Below are 13,392 nucleotides of genomic sequence, written 5' to 3' on the forward strand. Positions count from 1 at the left end.
TTTATTGGAGTTACAATGTTGTGTTAATTTCAGGTGCACAGTAAAGTGCTTCAGTTACACATATTCATACTTTCATTCTTCTTAGACTGTTTTCTCATATAGCTTATCACAGAATATTGAGTAGATTTCCCTGTGCTATATAGAAAGTCCTTGTTCGTTATCTGTCTTATATATAGTAGTGTGAGTGTGTTCACCCCAAGCTTCTTATTAAAATGGCTTCTACAACAGAGTGCTGAGTGAAAAAAAACTGAATGTTTAACATAATATGATTTATATAAATATAAATAATACACATATAAAATAACAAATTGCATTTTACATTCAAACAAAAGGATATACATTAAGGAATGGTTGCATGTGGGGTGAAGAGGGCATGGGAGTGGGGAATGGGGCTAAAAGAAAATATATAAACAAATAAAGGAGGAATCTTGCATGGGTCAATGAAGACAATATGCCATAAATTGAGGAATATGATTCACTCAGCCCACAGCACTGAGAACCTCTCCTTAGTTAATAACACATTCTCTTTGACCCTATAGTCTAATGCTATTTTTGCCACTAATGATAATGTTACAATAAATATTCTTTATATATTTTTGTATTAGTGATTCTATGTCTGTAGCATATATTTTAATTGTGATATCTTCAAATATAGAATACAATGCAGTTATTAGAAAACATGAATTACAAAGAAATCCATGCTAAGACACATTATAATTGAACTTCTGAAACTGAAAGACAAGAAATCGTGAAGTCAGCCAAAGAAAAAGATGCACTACTTAAAAGGGAACATCAGCTTGGATGATGACAGATTCCTCACCTGAAACCATGCAGGTCAGAAGATAGTGGCACAAAATTTTTCAAGCACAGTAAAAGAATAACTGTCAGATTAGGGCAATACATAAGATGAGCCTAGAACATCTTATAGAGCCAGAAAGTAAGAAAGTGCTGAGAAAAGTGCAAAGGAAAAAAATAAAAAACCACAGTGATGGGAGTATGTCAAAGGGACAGAGGAGCCAAATGAAAGAGCTCCCGATGGTCAAAGCCAGAATGATTTGAGCAATATAATAAAATAGTATTGGGTTATAACCCAAAGTATAAAATAAATATCCATGAGTATATACTTATACTCATATAATGATTGATTTGATGGATAAATACATACATACAAGCATATTAATACATTTAATCATAATGCCACATATATGTATATACATATATACATGCATATATGGAGGAAAAAAGACAAATCTCCCATGCAAAACTCTAAATAATTTATTTTGATAGTTTGCTCCCAAGGAGATAGTAGAGCAAAACTCTACTCAAGTTTGGGTATACACAGTGACTTCTAAGAGTACAACACAGGAAGGGGGATAGAATAGTAACTTTACTTTGAGGAAACCTGACAAACACCACCTAGCCAAGTGTTCAATGTGAACATCTAAAGTGAGAAATCATTTGATAGTGTGTACACTTGATACGATGCAGTGAAAATGGTACTTTACCTCTGTGGTCTTCCTTCCCAAAACCTATAACTCCAGTTTTATCACACATTGGATAAATTCTAGTAAAGGATATTCTATAAAACAGCTGTCCAGTGCTCCTCAAATCCATCAAGGTCATCAAAAGGAATACAAATCTGAGAAACTGTCACAGCCAAGAGGAGCCTAAGAAGACATGATGACTAGATGTAATGTGGTATCTTGGGTGGTTCTGAAACAGATAAAGAACATCAGGTTAAAACAAAGGAAATTTGGATAAAGTATAGACTTTAATAATAATGTATTGATATGACTTCATTAACTGTAACAAATGTACCATACAAATATACTAATGTAAGATGTTAACAATAGGGAAAACAGTGTGGGGTATATGGAAACTGTACTATCTTTTCAATTTTTCTGTAAACCTAAAACTGTTCTAAAAAATAAAGATTAGTCAAAAATAAACAACTGTTGGACTTCCCAGAGTTGTTAGGAATCCACCTGCCAATGCAGGGGACACCGGTTTGATCACTGGTCTGGGAAGATTTCACATGCCTCAGAGCAACTAAGCCCATGCACCACAACTACTGAGCCTGTGCTGTAGAGCTTGCGAGCTGCAACTACTGAAGCCCATGTTCCTACAGCCCATGCTCCACAATGGGAGAGTAGAGGGGGCTATTCAGCTCCTGCCCTCTGCAACTAGAGAAAGCTTGCATGCAGCAACGAAGGCCCAGCATAGCCAAAAATAAATAAAGCAGTGTGTACATGTCAAAAAATTTTAAAAAATAACTAACAGTCAACAACAAATTCTGTATCTGTCAAAACTATCCTTCATTCAAAGGAAAACTGAGAGAATGTGTTGCTAGCAAACCTGCCCTTAAAGAACAGCTAAAGGAAGTTCTCTAAATGGAAAGAAAATGATAAAAGGAGGTCTGGAAATTTAGAAAGGAAAGTATATCAGAATGGGTGAAAATGGGGGAATACTATCTTTTTCATGAGTTTCTTAAATCATATTTGATGGTTAAAGCTAAAATTATAACACTATCTAATGTGGTGGCTCAATACATGTAGAAGAAATACTTAAGACAATTATACATTTTTAATGTGGGTATCATAAAGCAATCTAAATGAAAATAAGGTCTCTCTACTGTAGTTGAAATAGTAAAATACTAATAAGAGTAGACTATTATAAGTCACTGTTCATGGGGTTCTCAAACTTGTTTAAAACTCAACATTCAAAAAACTAAGATCATGGCATCCAATCCCATCACTTCATGGAAAATAGATGGGTAAACAATGGAAACAGTGACAGACTTTATTTTCTCGGGCTCCAAAATCACTGCAGATGGTGACTGCAGCCATGAAATTAAAACATGTTTGCTCCTTGGAAGAAAAGCTATGTCCAATCTAGACAGCATATTAAAAAACAGAAACATTACTTTGCTAACAAAGGTCTGTACAGTCAAAGCTATGGTTTTTCTAGTAGTCATGTATGGATCTGAGAGTTGGACCATAAAGAAAGCTGAGCACTGAAGAATTGATGGTTTTGAACTGTGGTGTTGGAGAAGACTCTTGAGAGTCCCTTGGACTGCAAGGAGATCCAACCAGTCAATACTAAAGGAAATCAATCCTGAATATTCACTGGAAGGACTGATGTTGAAGCTGAAGCTCCAATACTTTGGCCACCTGATGTGAAGAACTGACTCATTTGAAAAGACCCTGATGCTGGGAAAGATTGAAGGCAGGAAGAGAAGCGGACGACAGAGGATGAGATGGTTGGATGACATCAACAACTCAATGGGCATGAGTTTGAGCAAGCTCTGGGAGTTGGTGATTGACAGGGAAGCCTGGAGTGCTGCAGTCCATGGGGTCACAAAGAGTCAGACACAACTGAGCAACTGAACTGAACTGATTATAAGTTACATGTTTATATTGTAACACTTATAACAACAACTAAGAAAACTAAATAGAGCAGTGTGCTCAAAAATACTATAAATAAATCAAGATAGAATCCTTAAAAATGTTCAAGCAAGCACAGGAAAGCAAAAGAAGAGAAAGAAGAACAGAGGAAACAAACAGAAAATAATGAAATGGGAGACTCAAGTCTTAACATATCAATAATTACTATTTTTTATCACTAATTACTATTATAGATTGAATTGTATCCCATAGCAAGATATATTGAAGTCCTAATACCAGTACCTGTGAATGTGGCCTTATCTGGAAACAGGGTTGTCTTAGTTCTGGCTTCTATGACAAAGTACTGTAGCGGGGGTAGTTTACGAACAACAGAAATTTGTTTCTCACAGTTCTAGTGGCTGGAAGTTAGATATCAGGGTGCCAGCATGCTTGGTAGGCAAGTTCTTTACCCACCCAGGGAAGAACCTGTGTCTCCTGCATTGGTAGGCGAGTTCTTTACCACTGCACCACCTAGGAAGCCCAGTATAATACAACAGGTGTCCTAATGGGAAAAAGGGAAGCTCCCCACGTTGAGGATGGTTAAGAATCCAATATGGAATAAATTGGGGGAAATAGATAGGGCTCAGTGAGGTGCCCTGTACCGCCTCACAGGTATAACTCCCCTAGCTCCCCTCAAGCTCTGATTGGTCTGGCGGTGGGGGGTGGAGAGGTCCAGGATTGAGCCCCCCTCCAACAGCTGGCCCTCTCCTTCTCCCAGCAGTCCCCGCCTCTCAGCCACGTGGTAGTTTTTCCACCCAAATCGTTTCCATCTCCCCTCAACTGACTCCCAAGTCCCCTGAGTCCCTGCTGGCCTCCATCCTCTCGCCTCACGGGTGCTCAGTCCCCGCTCCCCCAACCAGATTGTATATGCAACCCTGCTCTTGCACTCCAGTCGCTCCAGTTGCTACCATTCTCCGCCTCCAACTAAATCAGGTGATCTCTGAAGATGTAAATAAGCGGGGAGGGTAGCAGACAGGAAGATGAAGGGAGAAAAGCTGCCCACCATCACGGGACAGGAATGTAGGTGAATAGGCAAATGATAGAAGAATCACACCTGGGTGAGGACAGCTATATTGTGCACGTAGAGGCTGTAGTTATGACCTGAGGTGACTTCAGCTGGGCGGGTTGGTTCCCACAAGAAGGAAAGCGGAATCTGTAATGTTGTGCGCGCGCATGCGCGCGCATGAGTGTGTGCGCGCGCATGCGCGCGCATGAGTGTGTGTGCGCATGCGTGCGTGCGTGCGTGCGTGCGTGTGCGTGTGCGTATCGCTCAGTCGTGATGGCAACGGACGAATCAGCTTTCTCATAAAAGACGGAAAGAGAAAAAGTGAAGGACAGAAAGACAAACTGGTGGTATTGGAACACTTTTAAGAAATGACTCGGTCTACACCAGAGTCTTCCCTGGTGGCTCAGATGGTAAAGCATCTGCCTACAATGCGGGAGACCCAGGTTCGATCCCTGGGTTGGGAAGATCCTCTGGAGAAGGAAATGGCAACCCCCTCCAGTACTCTTGCCTGGAAAATCCCATGGACGGAGGAGCGTTGTAGGCTACAGTCCATGGGGTCGCAAAGAATCAGAGACGACTGAGCGACTTCACTTTCACTTTCACATCAAAGTCAACCCAACCTTTCATCATTGGAAGGTTGACAACAGTTAGTTTTGACTTAATTTCCAAAGCCTTGAGTGAGGAAACCAAAGACCTTATAAAAAGCTCAACATCATCTTTCACTGTCCATTATGAAACTGGAGCTTTGCGATGACAACGTTTTATTAATACAACTGCTAATTCGTCTCAGAAGGAACAACTTGTTCAGAGGATCTCCTCCCTCATATCCTGTTAGCACCAGAGGACTTACAGCCTGGGTCACCTCCCGGACCCATACCTCACAGACCGTTATCATATCAAACAGCTGATGGCAAGGCCCCACTGGCAGGTGAGGAGACCGTGCGCATCAATCCAGGGAGAAGATCTGGGACAAGCACTAAGAGGATTACCAGTGTGTGCAAGGGACAAATACCTGGACCACTTGGAGGATGCAGACCCCGACCAGTGTTTCGCCAAGGGCAAGGTCTCTAAGCATGACTACAGTTACCCCATGTGGACTCCTTAGACTTTGGCATCAGTGTGGGACCAGTGAGATTAAGACACAGTCATCTCAGAGCAAGTCCCAGCAGTGGAAGGAGAGTATCATGCACATACAACAGAATGCATTCAACTGTGAGTAAAACGGAAGGGGCTGCTGTCAGGACTCAGTGAGAACTTGGCTCCAAGCAGTGAGCTGTGTGTGGGGAGGACAGCATGCTCTATTGCTGTGTGTGGGACCAATGAAGACTATACAGACCTGTCTTGTGCAATGAGAAGTTTTGCTTCCAATGGATGGCTCTAACAGAGTTCTGTTTCTTGGCCCTCTGTTCTTACTGTCACCTCCCACTTTGGGCCTGCTACCACTGAGGAATGATGTGCAGGTGCTATGGAAGGAACCACAAAGCGGCTGTGTGACACAGTTTCAGAGAGAGAGGGGGAAGGAGGGAGGGAGAGGGAGGAAGAATATGATTTCATTTTTATTTTAAAAAATTGTATCTGTGTGTATAAATACATACACATGATGAAGGTGTGAAAGGCTGCACAAATTGGTACCCTCAATGTTACAAGGGGAGGGGAAGGGAATATGAAAGGGGAGATTTTTTTAATTTTAAAAATTAATTTATTTTAATTGGAAGCTAATTACTTTACAAGATTGTGGTGGTTTTTGCCATACATCGACATGAATCAGCCACGGGTGATTCATCCCATCCCCATCCCATCCCTCTGGGTTGTCCCAGAGCAGTGGCTTTAAGTGCCCTGCCTCATACATTGAACTTTCCCTGGTCATCTGTTTTACATATGGTAATATACATGTTTCAATGCTACTCTCTCATATCATCCCACCCGCGCCTTCTCCCACAGAGTCCAAAAGTCTGTTCTCTACATCTGTGTCTCCCCTGCTGTCCTGCATATAGGGTCATTGTTACCATTGAAAGGGGAGATTTTACCTCTATCTTCTTCTTTTTTTATGAATAAATAAGTAAATAATATTAAAAATGAATAAATAAAATCCATTTGTTGCTGCACATGGGCTTTCTCTAGTTGCGGAATAGAGGGCTACCCTCTGGTTGCAGTGCATGGGCTTCTCATTGCAGTAGCCTCTTTTGTTTGCACAGCAGGGGATCTAGAGCATGCAGGCTTCAGTAGTTGCAGCATGTAGGCTCAGTAGTTGTGGCTCACAGGCTCTAGAGCACAGACTCAAAAGTTTTGGTGCACGGGCTTAGGTACCTCAGGTCGTGTGGAATCTTTGCAGAGCAGGAATGAAACCTGTGTCCCCTGCATTAACAGGTAGATTGATTCTTAACCACTGGGTCACCAAGGAAGTCCTTTATCTTCTTGCATTTATTATTTCACTTCCTACAATGAGAACAAACATATTTGTAACTTAAAAGAAAATGTCAATTAAATAAATTTTTGAGAGAAATTTTTTCCCCTCAAACCTAATTTTACTCTTGTTCTCTGCTCTGGTGGACTGATATCATCATTCACTTCCAAGACAAGAGACCTACAAGTAATTCAAGATCCTTCCTTCTCTGTAATCTTCCACCCTTCCACTTAGTCACTAAATCCAAATTTTGGCTCATAAATATCCCGACCTTCTTCTAATTAATAAGTCCTGTCTATTCTAGTTCCTAAATATCTTTTAAATCCCTTCCCCTCTTTACCATCCCTGCGAATAAGGCTTGTGTTTTTTTTTTTTTTAATTCAGGACTTCATCATCTGTCAATAATCACATATTTTATTCACCCATCCATTCTCTCTCATATAACACTCTCAGAACTATCTTTCTAAACAATTATAGTGTACCACTGCTGGAAAACAAATGAAAACATTTTTATTTTAAGAGGCATATTTTTATTTTAATATTCATAGGAAATATATTAAACTCATAATTTCAAAAATATTATTGACTAAATTTAAAAAATTAAAATGGTAAAGGTAGAATATGAATAAGTGAAGTTGGAAAACATTGGCTTATAAGGATAAAGCCCAAACTCCATGAATCTTTATGACCTAGTCCCATCCTACCTTTCCAATTTTGTCATCATAAAAGTACCATTTCAATTAGGGAAAACTTTCTGATGGCCCCAAATATGCTTTCTTCTTTCATCCCTCTCTGCCCTTCCTCATGATATTCTTACTCATTCTACTTAGTAATCTCCTCCTTTTCTTTGAATATTCAGCTCAAATATTTCTTCTGTGAGGATCTTTTTCGGGGGGTATGTGAATGTTTACAGAAGCTTTATTCATAATTACTAGAAGCAACCAAGATGTAATCCAGTAAGTGACTAGATAAACAGACTATGGTATATCCAAACAATGGGATACTACTGAAAGATAAAAGGGAATGAACTACCAACCCATGCAAAAACATGGATGAATCATAAACATATATGATTTATATGTGAAACAAGTCAGTATGAAAAGATGACATACTGTATGATTCCATTTATATGACATTCTAAAAGAGGCAAAACTAAAATGACAGTAAAAACATCACTGGTTTCCAGGTATTTGGAGAAGAGGAGGAAGTTGAAGGACAGGGGAATATTTTAGGACAGTGAACTTTTTCTCTATGATACTGTAATGGTGGATGTTTCATATTTTTTTCCAAACCCATAGAACTTTAGAGCACAAAGTAAAATATGAAAAAAACTTAATATATTTAACTAAAACAAAAAAATCACTTAGGAGATCAAGCGATACAAAGGTCAGAATGCACAACATGAAAAAAGAATTTGCAATTTGGGTTACAAAAGTACAAAAGAACATTTCTGAAGTGGGTGCAAACCTAAGTAACTTTGTAAATGAGTGATGTTTAAGAGTATAGGCAAAAGGGACTGTACATAAGCATTCTATTCTAGTTGACAAAATTTTTTCCCCTAAGGGTACAGGCTAATAATTCTGAAACCACTATACGTGTATACTGGAATTGAACAATTAAGTATCTGATGGTGGACTGTAGGAGCCAGGTTTCTTAGTGTTGAAGTGGGAGGATATAGATAAGCAAAGGGAAGAAGGTAAAATGACCCACAGGGTAATAGATATGAATTGGAAATATTAGTATGAATTAATTTTTACCTTAATACAGATACATATATAAATATATATGTTATTAAATTAATTAAATAAGGAGGCCATTACACTGATGTGGCTCTAATGCCATGGTGGCCTATGTAGGCAAGCCAGAATCTAAGCTTCAAGGTTTCAAAATCACAATAATAAGGACAGCCAATCACAAACAGCCAATTAGGCTTTAAGTAATAGGCTTCAGCAGTACGTGAACCAAGAACTTCCAGATGTAAAACCTGTGTTTAGAAAAGACAGAGAAACCAGAGATCAAATTGCCAACAATGGCTGGATCATAGAGAAAACAAGGAAATACCAGAAAAACACCTACTTGTTTCATTGACTATGCTAAAGCCTTTGACTGTATAGATCACAAAAACTGTGGAAAATTCTTCAAGAGATGGGAATACCAGACCACAAATATTTTCACCACCTTACCTGCCTCCTGAGAAACCTGTATGCAGATCAAGAAGCAATAGTTAGAACTGGACATGGAACAATGGACTGGTTCCAAATTGGAAAAGGAGTACGTGAAGGCTGTATATTGTCATCTTGCTTATTTAACTTAATGCAAGGACATCATGCAAAATGCCGGGCTGGATGAATCACAAGCTGGAATCAAGATTGCTGGGAGAAATATCAACAGCCTCAGATATGCAGATGATACCACTCTAATGGCAGAAAATGAAGAGGAACTAAAAGAGCCTCTTAATGAGGGTGAAAGAGGAGAGTGAAAAAGCTGGCTTAAAGTTCAATACTAAAAAAACTAAGATCATAGCATCCAGTCCAATCACTTCATGGCAAATAGAAGAGGAAAAAGTGAAACAGTGACAGAGTTTATTTTCTTGGGCTCTAAAATCACTGTGGACAATGACTGCAGCCATGAAATTAAAAGACACTTGCTCTTTGGAAGAAAAGCAATGACAAACCCAGACAGCATATTAAAAAGCAAAGACATCAGTTTGCCAACAAAGGTCCATCTAGTCAAAGCTATGGTTTTTCCAGTAGTCACGTATGGATGTAAGAGTTGGACTATAAAGAAGGCTGAGCACCAAAGAATTGATGCTTTTGAATTGTGGTGCTGGGGAAGACTCTTGAGAGTCCCTTAGATAGCAAGGAGACCAAACCAGTCAATCCTAAAGGAAATTGATCCTGAATATTCACTGGAAGGACTGATGCTGAAGCTGAAGCTCCAGTACTTTGGCCACATGATGTGAAGAGCTGAATCGCTGGAAAAGACCCTGATACTGGGAACGATTGAGGGCAGGAGGAGATGGGGGTGACAGAGGATGAGATGGTTGGATAGCATCACTGACTCAATGAACATGAGTTTGAGCAGACTCTGGGAGATAGTTGGGACAGCAGCCTGGCATGCTGCAGTTCATGGGGTCGCAAAGAGTCAGACACAGCTTAGTGACTGTACAACAACAACAAATGTTTTTTGCAGAATTATTCACAACAGCCAAGATATGGAAACATCCTAGGTGTCCACTGACAGATGAATGGATAAAAAAGTTGTGGGATATACATACACACACATATATATATGCACATACATACAATGCAATATTCAGCCACAAGAAAGAAGGAAATTCTGCCATTTGCAACAACATAGATGAACTTTAAGGGCATTATACTAAGTGAAATAAGTCAGACGAAGACAAACATAGTATGCTGTCACTTATATGTGGAATCTAAAAAACTGAACTCATAGAAACAGAGAGCAGAATGGTAGTTTCTAGGTGCTGGGGAGTAGAGGAGAAGGAGAAATGTTCAAAGGGTACATAACTTCAGTTATAAAATAAATAAATGATGAGTATCTAATGTACAGGATTGTGACTGTAATTAAAAATACTGTATTATATACTTGAACTTTGCTAAGAGAGGACCTTAAATATTCTCACCACAAAAAAGAAATGGTAATTATGTGGGGTGGTAATCATTTTACAATATATACGTGTATAAAATCAATGCATTGTATACCTTGAACTTACACAGTGTTATATGTCAATTATAGCTCAATAAAGTTGGAAAAAATAATTATCAGTTTGTTTAAGAATAATTGAGCTGACACAATAAGAGAAGCCACCACAATGAGAAGCCCATGTGCCACTACTAGAGAAAACCCTCACATAGCAAAGACGACCCTGCTACTGCTGCTAAGTCACTTCAGTTGTGCCCAACTCTGTGCGACCCCATAGATGGCAGCCCACCAGGCTCCTCTGTCCCTGGGATTCTCCAGGCAAGAATACTGGAGTGGGTTGCCATTTCCTACTTCAGGGGATCTTCCTGACTTAGGAATCAAATCCACATCTCTTTCATCTCTTGCATTGGCAGGCAGATTCTTTACCACTGTGCCACCTGGGAAGGGCATTAAGCCAACTAATTTATGGTAATTGGTTATGGCAGTTCTAGGAAACTAATATACTTCCTAACTTATCTCCCTGCCTCCACATGTTTACTTCTAATCCATTTTCTACACTCCACCAGGATGGCCTTTTCTAAAATACACATGTAATCATATTAGTCTTCTGCTTAAAAGCCTGCCATGGTTCCCTAGTGATCCATGCTGATCCTTACAGCTTCAGTTCTTGCTACTCCATTACATAATCCCTACACATTAATAACATGTTACTTGAAATTCTCCCCCAAATACTATGGTCATGCATACTTATCTGCTCATCTATATATTGCTCCCTCTGCCTAGATCATAGCCCTTGAATACCATCAAATTTTTCTTTGCAATCACATATGCAAGAAGAGGCAGTAGAGAATATAGAATGGTTTTTCAAGAAATCTGGCTATGAAGGCTGAGAAACTTTTGTCAGTGACAGATTTTGAAACCAGAGCTTCTGGAATCCACTTTCTAACAAACACTGCTAGAAAGAGACCCCTTACTTATACAAAGCCATTCTCCCAAATTCTGTCATTGGCCCTCTTCTGTTTCACCTCTGTTTTCTCCCTCTGCAGTGGCATCCAGTCTTCTGTCTTCAAATACCACCTATTATCATTGAGACTAGCAAATCTCTATTTCTACTTTCAATATCTCTCCCAAGTTCAGACCACTGGAAGTTGTCCCACTGCACACTGATACTCTGTTAATTTTTTCTTCTACTCATTTTTTTCTCTGTGTGTTTCATTTCAGATAGTTTCTACTGCTGTGTCTTCAAGTTCATTAATTTTTCCTTTGGTTTGTCTAATCTATTAATCCAGTCAAGTAATTTTTTCTCAGACATTAATATCTATGTTTAATTTCAGTCTTTTAATATCCTCCATATCTCTCCTCAATATGATCACATTTTCCTTTACTTTATTGAACAAATAGAGTACATTCGAACTTTAAAGTCTTTGTCTACTGATTCTATCATCTGTGCTCTTTCTGGGTCTGTATCTGTTGATTGATTTTGCTCATAGTTTCTTGCTTTGTATACTTCATTATTTATTACTAGATACAAGGCATTGGGGATTTTATGTTGTTGAGTGCTGGAATTTTTCTTCGTTTTTCCTTTAAATACTTTTGCAATTTGTTCTGAGATAATAAAGTTACTCAGAAACAGTTTAATCCTTTAAGGCTTGCTCTTAAGTTTTGTTAGGCAGAATTAAAGCAACCTTTGTGTGTGTGTGCACGCACGCACACATGTGTGCACATGCTTAGTTGCTCAGTCGTGTCTGACTCTTTGAGATCCTTTGGACTATAGCCTGCCAGGCTCCTCTGTCCATGAGATTTTTCAGGCAAGAAATGCTGGAGCGGGTTGCCATTCACTCCTCCAGGGGATCTTCCTGACCCAGGGATCAAACCTGCATCTCCTATGTCTCCTGCACTGCAGGCAGATTCTTTACCTGCTGAGCCATCGGGAAAGTCTTTGGTCTAAAGCTAATTTATCTGTACTACTGAGGCAATATTCTTTCTCTTTCTCTCTTTGTATCTCTCTCTCTGTCTCTCTATGTGCATGTTTCTTCTCTTTTTTACTGTGCCCTGTGAATTTTAGCCACTTCCGTTTCCCTGGATTCTCAACTCTGCCTTCTAAATTCAAAGAGATTGCTGGACTCTAGCCAGGCTCACTCTCTCTGAACTGTTGTTTCATTTATTTTGTCCAGTTTTGTAGTTATTTAAGGTCAAAGAGTAAATCCAGTCCTTTTTAGTCCATTATAACCAGAAGGATAAGTCCTTACTCTTTTGAAAAGATCACTGTATCTACTCTGAGAAAAACCAAACTGTTGAAGGGCAAAAGTGGAAGCAGACAGACTAATCTATCACAATAATCCAGGTAGAATTTATTATCTAGCAGGGGTAGCAGTGGAGATAGGGTTTTACCTGCTGGGGCTTCCTTGGTGGCTCAGCAGTAAAGAATCCACCTGCAACACAGGAGATTCAGGAGATGGGTCAGGAAAATCCCCTGGAGGAGGGTTTAGCAACCCACTCAAGTATTCTTGTCTGGACAATCCCATGGACAGAGGAACCTGGCAGGGTTGCAAAGAGTTGGACACGACTGAAACAACTTAGCATGCATGCATAGTGCCTGCCATACAATGGGCTCTCTATAAATGTTAGTGATTATTATATTACAGTTACTACTCCCCAAACTTGTTTTGTTGCCAACAGTTTTATTCTTAGTTAATTGTCTCACCATTAATCTAGACTCCTAAACCAGGGCCTTTTAGGGCTTTAGGCCATTTTAATGCTACTCCCTTCTTTTTTTTTTTCAGTTTCTTTAAAAAAGTATTTATTAATATTTATTTGACTGTGCTGGATCTTAGTTGTGGCATGCAAACTCTTAGTTGTAGCATGTGGGA

The 13,392-nt window shown here is 39.4% G+C and overlaps 1 protein-coding gene across 2 annotated transcripts in view; it reads right to left on the reverse strand.

The window, feature by feature from the left end:
• Positions 1 to 1,166: 1,166 nt before the first annotated feature.
• Positions 1,167 to 13,392, reverse strand: part of SNX12 (sorting nexin 12) — a 102,635-nt gene continuing 90,409 nt past the window's right edge. For both annotated transcript variants that reach the window (XR_015159885.1, XR_015159884.1), the window contains exons 6-7: positions 6,757 to 6,885; positions 1,167 to 1,713 (exon numbers count right to left, since the gene is read on the reverse strand). The gene's annotated coding sequence lies outside the window, so the exon portion shown is untranslated. The remainder of the gene's footprint in view (positions 1,714 to 6,756; positions 6,886 to 13,392) is intronic.

Source organism: Bos grunniens, chromosome X (genome assembly GCF_055505025.1).
Source record: "Bos grunniens cultivar Pamir isolate PY7600 chromosome X, Bosgru_T2T1.0, whole genome shotgun sequence".
NCBI classification, from domain to species: domain Eukaryota; kingdom Metazoa; phylum Chordata; class Mammalia; order Artiodactyla; family Bovidae; genus Bos; species Bos grunniens.